Source organism: Drosophila miranda, assembly GCF_003369915.1.
Source record: "Drosophila miranda strain MSH22 chromosome Y unlocalized genomic scaffold, D.miranda_PacBio2.1 Contig_Y1_pilon, whole genome shotgun sequence".
Lineage (NCBI taxonomy): Eukaryota > Metazoa > Arthropoda > Insecta > Diptera > Drosophilidae > Drosophila > Drosophila miranda.
Genome location: NW_022881603.1, coordinates 32,096,304 through 32,106,591, shown reverse-complemented (window position 1 = coordinate 32,106,591; position 10,288 = coordinate 32,096,304). Strand labels below are relative to the sequence as shown.

The window sequence follows — 10,288 nt, the reverse complement described above, 5'->3', positions numbered from 1 at the left end:
CTTGTCTCTCTTTTGCCGTTTATCATGTTACTTTTACTCCACAAGCCAAAAGTTAGCGAAAGAGAGACGGAGAGTGCAAACTAGTTAATGTTGCTGCTTTTGCTTTTGCGCAAAACCGACATTTTTCCCCCATTTGTCTATTAATTCTAATCGCGGGACGGAAAAAAACAACAGCAATGCAAAAGCAACAATAACACAACAAAAGCTGCAAAGGCAACAAAACAGAAGCAAAAACAGGGCAAAGAGGCAGAGGTAAAGCAAAAGCTAAGAGCGCAGACACTGGCAACGACGCTGCTCATGTACTCCAATTTATGCGCATGGGAAGGGGACAGCAGAAATCGGACGCGATGAACGAATCTTAGTCAATAAATTGTTAAACACCCTCTAGTACCAGGCAACTAGTTCCGCACTGGTGCCGCACTAGCTACCATTCTCACCTCCCTGGTTCCAGATCGATTACCCGCAATGTATTTCAGCGGAGAATTTAACACATGCATGTCCTAGGGCGGAACCACCCCTGGTTCCCACTCGATTACCCTTCGATTACCCGTAGCTAGTTGCTCAGGAGGTAGTTCCGAGTAGAAAGCCAGCAACTAGTTCCCCACTTGACTACCCCTCGATTACCTGTAGCTAGCTCTGACCTAGTTACCAGTAACTAGTTCCGAACTGACTACTGGTAGTAGTCAATCTGGCAGTCTGGAATAATACAAAAATAAAAACACAATGTCTTTCAATATAACGAATAATTTTTAATTATATGATGCTTAGCCTACTCCTGGTTTTTGGCAAGACACTTCTTTTTAAACACTCTTTTCTTCATCCTTTGCATTGCCTTCCGTACAGTGTTTTCGGGGGGCTCATCGCCAGGCGGAATACATTCTGTAATTAATATTTACTTTAATTTATATGAAAAATTTTTAAATCTCTAGAAGTGTAAGTGGTATTTTACCTAGCAAAGCTGAAAAAAATTCTTTGTGGGTCCTAAGGGCCTTCTTCCCTTGGACCCCATCGACGTCCAGATGCCAGAACAATGTCCTCACTCAAAATAAAGTTCAAGCCGCTCAAAACGCCAGCTGGCTGGAGAATTGATTTCATTTCTGTTATCTGTAAGTGAAACATTAAAATATAAAGATAAGACAGAGAAAAAAGTCATAAAATTTAGAGTTTTGATTTACTTACATAAATGTCCCTATTTAATTTTATTTTTTTCTTCCAGTTCTATAAGCTCTTCCTCACGTTTTATTGGGAACTGTCCCCGAATGGGATTCAATTCCCCCTTACCAGCTGCTTTATTAAAACAGTTTGATCCGCTAAAATTTGGACCACTGCTTTCAATTGATCTAAAAACAATGTTGTTAATTAATTTGATTATAAAAATATTTTTCTATTAATCTTTTAATTGATTGATGTTATAGGTTCCTCATAGGAGCTCCTAATATTTGAAAGCCTTTGCCCTATAATTGCCCCTCCCTCTTCTTCAGTAAACCCTTTCACCATAATTGGAATATTTCCGTTAATAAAAAAACAATTATCTGGTTCCTTTACTGACAAAAAAAAATTATTAAAATAACACTTACTACCCACTATCTTAGGATGTGTGTCCTGGCGTGCCGCTAATAAACGCTCTTGCTGGAACATCGCAAACTACTGCCCTAATAACTATATTTATATCTCTGCCACAAATGGTGAGTCTGCCATTCCTTAACGCTTTAAATTCTAGACAAAATTTTGCTAAAAACTCTTCACAGCTATGGGGCTTACTTTTCCCTAAAAATATACCGACTGGAAATACTGGAACATTTGGATAATTGTTAACTCTAACTAATATTGGCCATAGCTGTGCCCTTGAACTTCTAAATAATGGAAGTCCGTCAACATTTATGTATATCAATATTGAGTTCTTCCATTATATCTATATTCTGAAAATGTCGTTCCAGCTGCCAGGCTAGGCCTATGTGAAGATAAGATCCGCCACCAACTAACGGAATATCACCTCTGTGCTGGCGTTTTGATTTATAAAACGGACAAACATCTATATTTTCCCCTTTCAAAATACTTACTAAATCAAGTGTACATTCACGCGTTGGCCTATGCTTCATAAACCACTGCCTAAGTTTGTCATTTAATGACTATTCATTTGGCTGAGTTTTGGGATTCTTAAACCATGATGAATTCCTCCTCTTCTATCAGAATTTCATTTTCTTCCACGTTTTCTGCCACTTTTCCTGTCACGTTTTCTGCCACTTTTTCTGCCTCTTTTTCTTCCCTGCACAACGCTAACTTTGCAAGGTTAGCTTCCCTTTCACTCTTACGGAGTCTACGCAAATGCCTATTGCTCATCATTTTATTTGAAATATATAATATATATTTGCACGTACCTGTTTATATTAATTTGATTTATTTTGTTAATTTATTCATTTCTTTTCTCACTTTTTTAACAAATGTTCACACAAAAGACTCTTCCAGCGATTAGATCTTGTACAGAAGTGAACAAAATCAACGAATAAAGCAAACGAGGAAAACAAATGTTATAGTTATAATTTATTCATTTCTTTTCTCACTTTTTTAACAAATGTTCACACAAAAGACTCTTCCAGCGATTAGATCTTGTACAGAAGTGAACAAAATCAACGCATAAAGCAAACGAGGAAAACAAATGCATTTTGTTTGTGTAAATTCTTGTCTTTTTCATTCCACGAGCGCAACTACAGTAAAATATCACGATTAACTTACCATTTCGGTGCTTATTGCATGGCGTGGCTCGGTAAAAACTAGCTGAGTGGGCACTGTAACTCCACGGAATTGCGGTTATTTGCCGACTTCGAAAACAAAACGAAGGCGGCTTCGTTTTTCGGTTCTTTTTCGACTGGTCCGCGTTCGCTTCCCGCGTAACTAGTTGCAGAACTAGTACATTGCAGTCGACGAAGACCTGGTCCGCGTTCGTTCCCGCGTAACTAGTTGCGTAGCTAGCTGCGCGGTAAACAGCGCAGAACTAGTTCGAGAGGGGTCAATTGACCCCTTTGGTTCTACAGGGCAGTTAGGTTTGTAATACATATACGCCGCACCCCGCACGCGAGCACTACACGCACGAATTGGAACTTTTCTCCTCCCGCATCATGAATTCGTTTCTTTTTGGTTAACAGCTAACAATTTTCGGTCGCGTTTAACAGACGGAATATTTCAATGTCAATGTTTTTATATGCATGTGTGTGTGTGTAAGATATTAGTTAAATATTTAAAAAAAATGTGTTTTTATTTGTCAAGAGACCAACTCGACTCACACACACACACACACACACACATGAACCCGTTCGCACTCTAAAACAGACGTGATGTCTACACACAGGCACACACAACACACTTAAATGAATAAAAAAAATTTTGTTGAACAAAATTTGTTCGTTCCGTCCGGTCACACTTCCGGTCTGAAATTTTTCAGAATTTTAAAATATTCTTTGGTGCAAAATGGGTGCAACTAAGAATTTAGACCTGATTGGCACCATTGAAGATGATGCCGAGGTGGAGAATCTATCCGAGGACTCTGATGCCGAAGTGGAGGTGAGAAAACACGATATATTTTATCCCTGAATGAAAACTGAGACACACAACCTTCTCTCACCCGTCAGCTCTCAGTATTAACCCCAAAAATTGCGACACAAGAAGTTAACAGAGTTCGAGAAGGGTTTCGAGTTTGTGGGCTCCGTTAAGGAGTACAACCAGGACACCTGGGACGATCTGATGAAGTATGTCAAGAGGAAGGCACGCACAAAGACAGATGACAAGATTGCAGCCCGTCTGCAGAAACGTGGTGGAGCCGAGGCGGCGGCCGCCGAGCAAAGTGATGAGGACGAAATAGACCTTTCTGAGGATGAGCTCCAGCACGACAATCTGCGTTTGCGGGAAAAGAAGCAAACCAAGAGCAAGAAGAAGAAGAAGGCCGAAGAAGAAGACGAGGATGAGGGTGAAAAAACGCAATTTGACGACACTGTGGAGGGCAACGAGCAAATCACCTCCTTCTATCAAATGAATCTTTCGCGTCCCCTCATGAGGGCCATCGGAGTACTGGGCTACATCTACCCCACGCCCATCCAGGCTTCAACGATACCGATTTCCCTTGCCCGGGACATCTGTGGCTGTGCTGCCACTGGTACGGGCAAGACGGCTGCCTATATGTTGCCCACACTGGAGCTTCTGCTGTATCGGCCACTCAATAACAAGGCCATAACCCGTGTCCTGGTTCTGGTGCCCACCCGTGAGCTGGGTGCCCAGGTCTATCAGGTGACGAAACAGCTATGCCAATTCACAAGCATTGATGTGGGATTGGCCATTGGGGGCCTGGATGTGAAGGCACAGGAGGCTGTGCTGCGTCAGAATCCAGATATTGTGATAGCCACTCCTGGACGTCTTATAGATCACATCAAAAACACGCCCAGCTTTACCCTGGACTCCATTGAGGTGAGCTTATCCCCAGATATTTGATTGATCTTTCATTACTATGATGAATGTCCATCCTTGCGCTCTGAGCTCAACTCTGGGCAAAGCGGATAGCCATGGTACTTGCAACTGCGCGGCAGATGCAAGCTGATCAGAGAGAGATTTAAATGAATATTCCCCATTTACAGTCAACGTCTAATTAGGTTTATGCTTGCTTTACAGGTTCTTATCCTGGACGAAGCTGACCGAATGCTGGACGAATATTTCGCAGAGCAAATGAAGGAGATCATCAATTCCTGTTGTAAGACGCGCCAGACCATGCTCTTTTCGGCCACGATGAGCGAGCAGGTCAAGGATTTGGCTGCCGTCTCGCTAGACAAGCCTGTCAAGGTCTTTGTAAACAACAATCAACAGGTGGCCTTTAATCTGCGGCAGGAATTCATACGAATACGCGAGGACAAGGAGGGAGATCGCGAGCCCATTTTGGCCAGCTTAATTTGTCGCACATTCCACGATGATTGCATGGTTTTTGTGCAGACCAAGAAGCAGGCCCATCGCTTGCACATCCTGTTGGGTCTGCTGGGCATAAGAGCCGGTGAGCTCCATGGAAATCTGACCCAGCAACAGCGTTTGGAATCGCTCAAGAAATTCAAGGAAGAGCAGATCGATGTCTTGATCGCCACAGATGTGGCAGCTCGTGGTCTGGACATTGTGGGTGTGAAGACAGTTATTAACTTTGTGATGCCCATTACGACAGAGCATTATATCCATCGTGTGGGCCGTACAGCGCGTGCCGGTCGTGCCGGTATCTCCGTCTCGTTGGCTGGTGAAAAGGAACGCAAGATTGTCAAAGATATTATTAAGAATGCCGAGAGCACCATTAAGAATCGCATTATTCCACCAGGGATTATTGAGAAGTATCGCAAGAAGCTGACTGCCCTGGAGCCAGAGATTCGTGAGTACAAAAATCAAGTTATGATTTACCCTTAGACCCATCTTTGATTCCATTCAGAAAACATTCTCGACGAGGAGCAGGCCGAGCGTCAGCTCGCCAAGACAGAGCAGCAACTGTCCAAAACCGAGCGTAAGCTCTTGGGCCAGACAAACGACAAACGCGGCTGGTTCGAAACAAAGCAGCAGCGTGAGGATGAAAAGAACCGACTCGCGCTGACCCCAAGTGACGAGGGCAAGCCAGCTGGCGGCAAGGGCAAGGGTCACGGCCCGAACGCTGGCAAACGCAAGCGACCCGAGTACGGCGGTGATGGTGAAGATGGACCGCCTGTCAAGGAGCTGGATGCCAAGCGCCACAAGAAAAAAAAAGAGGAGCCGAGGAAAAAGACGCCTGAGCAGATGGCTAAGGAGCGGGCCATGAAAGAAATCAAGGTGTCGCTGGTGCGGGCCAAAATGACCAAGCTCCGCAAGCGCCCTGGGAAGCTAGGGGTAACTGAACCTCCCAGATACGGGTCCAATGCGGCGTCCAGTCAACCTAAGCGGCGCGGCCCTCAATCGGCATTCACCAACGATTTGACCGATGTCAGTCGGGGTGGGGCATTGCGATTGAGGTAAGCACATATATAATTGCATTTAAAGATAATTCCATTAGCGCATTTACCTTCAAAACCAGATCCGAGGCTAACCGCCACAAGAAGATGACAAAGATTGCGGCCAAGAAGAAGGTCAGCACCGTGAAGCTGACAAACAAGGCGGGCAAAAACAAGTTCAACAAGGGAAAAAGCTTTGGCGGACCTCGCTTCCAAAAGAAGGATAAAAAGAAATAGTTATACGCTTACCTTATCAAAGCGAATACAAAAACGAGGGGGAACGTTGTGAGTTGCTGCGGACACCGCAACTCTACAGTTATACCCGATACTAAGTCAGTATGGCTCTCCTCCGGCAGACGCCGCTAATATTAAACGACACGACAAAGAGTGCGTGCGAGAGAGACAGAAAATCAGTCTGAGCGTGACGTCGGGCGCTGCGTAGCCACTGCAAATTGATTTGTTCCTATTGGCTATAAAAATGATCTGATCTGATTCAGATTCAGCAATCTGATAGATATGGTCATTATCTATGATTCTGCGTTTTTAGTTTTCTCGAATGTGCAATATTGTGGATGCAACAGATTTTCGTCCTTTGTGTGGGCGGAAGGGGGTGGGGCGAAATTTTGAGATACACGTTATAGTAAGATCTAACAGGAGTGCGGATACTAAATTTGGTTACTCTAGCCTTAATAGTCTCTGAGATTTGTGATTATCCCCAGATTTTCATCCTTTGCGGGGGCGGAAGGGGGTGTGGCGAAATTTTGAAACAAACTCGTCTCGGTCCGATATATTAGGAGTGTGGATACCAAATTTGGTTGCTCTAGCTTTTGTAGTCTCTGAGATCTAGGCGCTAATGTTTTACTCTAAGCAAAGCCGCCTATGCTACGTGTGTGTTAGAGAGAGACAGGGCGAGAAAAAATGAAATTGTTTTCTTGATGCTTGCTCTAATAATAATACGATCCATATCAGATTCTGTAGTCTTAAAGATATAGTCATTCTCTACGATTCTGCGTTTTTGGTTTTATCGTATCTTTAAAAATGTGGATGCCACAGATTTTCGTCCTTTGTGGGGGCGGAAGTGGGCGGGGCGAAGTTTTGAAATATTTTTGTAGCAGTGACATATCACAGAAGTCTGGATCCAAAACATCGTTGCTCTAGCTCTTATAGTCTTTGAGCACTAGCCGCTGAAGGGGACGGACAGACGGACGGACGGACAGACGGACGGACGGACGGACGGACGGACAGACAGACATGGCTCAATCGACTCGGCTATTGATGCTGATCAAGAATATATATACTTTATGGGGTCGGAAACGATTCCTTCTGGACGTTACACACATCCACTTTTACCACAAATCTAATATACCCCAATACTCATTTTGAGTATCGGGTATAAAAAGAATATAAAATAGGAGAAGTAGTTTATGAGAAGAAATTCGGGGAAAGAAATAAACTTCAATCCCGATACAAAAAGCAGGTAGTTAAGGAAAATCGACCGAATAAAATTATAATCAACAATAGAAACAGAATTATACATAAAGATAACATTAAATATTAAGGAAATGCTTTCCATTTTTCCAGAAAATGTATGCGAATATACTTATATTGACTTTTGTTATATTGACGACTTCGGAAGTAATTGACTATACGCATAGTGACTATCTATTGCTCAAAGACGACAGAGACGTTTACACTTATGAAACATACACCGAACTTTTCCATATTACTAATTTGAGTTTTTATAGAGAGATAATTGATAAAGAATCCAAATATGTCAACAAATCAATTAATTCAGACGATGAGTGGGAAATATCAATGGACTTAAGTCTATTAAAATTAATGATTTCAGAATTAGGTTTCATTTGGAAATGGATAGAAGGCAGCCCTGATCATGACGACTTTTTGAAAATACAAAATAAAGTAAATGAATTAACTGAAAATAATAATAAACAATTTATAATAAATTCCAAATTTTTCAAAGAAATTGAATTGCTATCAAATTCATTAAAAGATGTCATCTTCAATGAAGAAACGATACTGAGAAAGCAGCGTTTAAAATAAATAACTTTTGACCTACTAAATTTAGTTGATACCATAACCCTCTTAAAAGTAAACATTTTCAATACAAAAATTTTAAATAAAAACGAAATAGAGGACATTTATAAGCATGAAAAACATCCTGCTGGACATTGCAACGGTTAAAATAATTCGAAATGCAGATTTAATAATCATTTATATAAAATATCCTCAATTAAAGATATTTGCAAGTTTTACCATGCAAGAGCCATCTCACAAAATGATGGAATGTTAGTTATAAGTGAAAAAGTTTGTGAATGTAAGGAGAAATACTATTTAATGAATAATTTTAAAAGTGAAACTTTTAACAATTACGCACAAATAAATTTAAAGAAGACCTGTTTCACCAATTTACTTAATGGCTTTAAAGCCAACTGCACTAAAAAAAGGGAAAAAAACAAAGAAATAGACATCATTCAGGATAGTGCCATATTAGTTTCAGGCAAAAATATCGTAGACAATACTACTTTGTTAGGATCGTATCTCCTTATATTCAACAACACAATTGTAATAAATAATATAACCCACATAAATGATAAGGGTAAAATTCTAAGATATATATCGCATCATAGATATAGCGATTTTGAATTAGTTGATTATGTACAATCGAATGATAAGCAATTTTCTTTTGATAATGTTAATATTTTAAATCCCCTTATAACATTAGGTAATACGGCCTTACCATTAACAACATTATTCTTAATCATTTTGATATTGATAATGTTATTTTACTTCGGCTATAAATTAACCAAATTTGTACTTATTAAATCAATAAGAATACCGTCAGAAGAAATAGTGGAAAGCAACATTCAAATACTGTCAGAAGAAATTAGAGCTCTATCAGAACTTCAAAATGTATCGGGACGAAACATTTAAGAATGGGGGGAGTTAACGTACCCAATTCTATTGAGCTCTTATACGAGTTGTAAACAATCTTTGGCTTTCCAAAACGAAAAACAATTTCAATCTTGGGCCTCCGCCTAATTGATTTCTAAGATGTACAATCTCAAGGGCTCCCGCCGCAATACCAATCTTTGACACTCGCCTAAATGGAAAACCAATGTTTGCCCACACCCGGCTTCTCATAAACAATCTCACTCCCGGCTTTCTGCAGATCCTGCACTTTAGGCATTTTACAGTTCTCTCTTTGGATGACGAAATACAATACTCGGGATGGCGAAATCAATTGAAATGTTTATAGAAAAACTATTCCCGAAAGGGATCAACGATGCAAAGATCAGAAAGTTCAAGTCAGTCTTGATCCAGAAGCGACACCGCAAAGTCGAGCTAAAAATTAAGATCGCGCAAACCCTTTGTCCGGAATCCTTTGTGACCCTCTACTTAAATCTATATCAGTGAAGTTAGAAGTAAAATAAAAACTTTTTAAAAACACAATCCGCTACCGCAGTTATTTAATTTGCATGCTCTGAGAGCGAGAGAATATCGTGATAAATATCTGCGTTACAGACCTTAGACCGACGCTGTTATAAAATAACGCTAGTATTGCGCCAGTGGCCATACTGCGGACAATTCTTGGACTACAAAAAACACTCCAAACAAACACATGCGCACTTTTACGATATTGCGATCAAGAGAGAGAGAAAGACAAACAGAGGTTGAGTGAACACTTTACGGTGTTTAAGAGCGCCAACAATACTAACATATGTTAGTATGCGGTGGGCGGGTCGTGTCGATCACTGTTTATCTAGCACTTTTCCTTTGCCTCGGTTGCTGAATGCAATCAATGTTGTAGGGGGTGTTAAGGAAGGGTATGGAGTGCACACACAGAGAGAGAGAAAGAGCCAAGCTATAACAGTGTTGTTCCCCCTCCTCTCTCCCCCTATATCTGCCTGTCAAGCATTGTTGTTAGCCGTAATCAGCTGCTCCGGTTCGCCCCTGCAAAAATTAGCTGCCGAATAGTGGGGCCCCATCCCCAATGGCCGTGATAACGGTCGCCATACTCACTTGAAAATGTTGGCGTGATCGCTCGCATTGAGCTGCTTCAGCAGGGAGATCTCCCGCAACGTGGACATCGGTACTCCGTTCTCATTGAGGGCGATGCGGATCTTTTTTAGGGCCACAATATTGCCCGTGATTGTGTCCCGGGCCCTGTAGACAGTCCCATAGGCGCCTGCAAGAGTGAAATTCGCAAATTGAGAACAGTGCATACATTTAAATGGAAATGTTAAATGTTAATCAAACAAAAGCAAATGCAAAAGCAAAAACAAAGGAAACGT

At 41.4% G+C, this 10,288-nt stretch overlaps 1 long non-coding RNA gene and 1 pseudogene across 3 annotated transcripts; one reads left to right on the top strand and one right to left on the bottom strand.

The window, feature by feature from the left end:
- Positions 1-728: 728 nt before the first annotated feature.
- Positions 729-2,725, bottom strand: LOC117191780. Of its 3 annotated transcripts, XR_004474072.1 has the most exons (5): positions 2,562-2,725; positions 2,379-2,475; positions 1,180-1,340; positions 950-1,104; positions 729-879 (listed from the first exon to the last, which is right to left on the bottom strand). It is a non-coding gene; the product is annotated as an uncharacterized LOC117191780 (long non-coding RNA). The 3 variants fall into 3 exon arrangements; XR_004474071.1 differs by having other exon boundaries at positions 729-895; positions 2,379-2,724; XR_004474070.1 differs by having other exon boundaries at positions 2,379-2,723.
- Positions 2,726-3,408: 683 nt separating this feature from the next.
- Positions 3,409-6,260, top strand: LOC117191776 (annotated as a pseudogene).
- Positions 6,261-10,288: the final 4,028 nt, after the last annotated feature.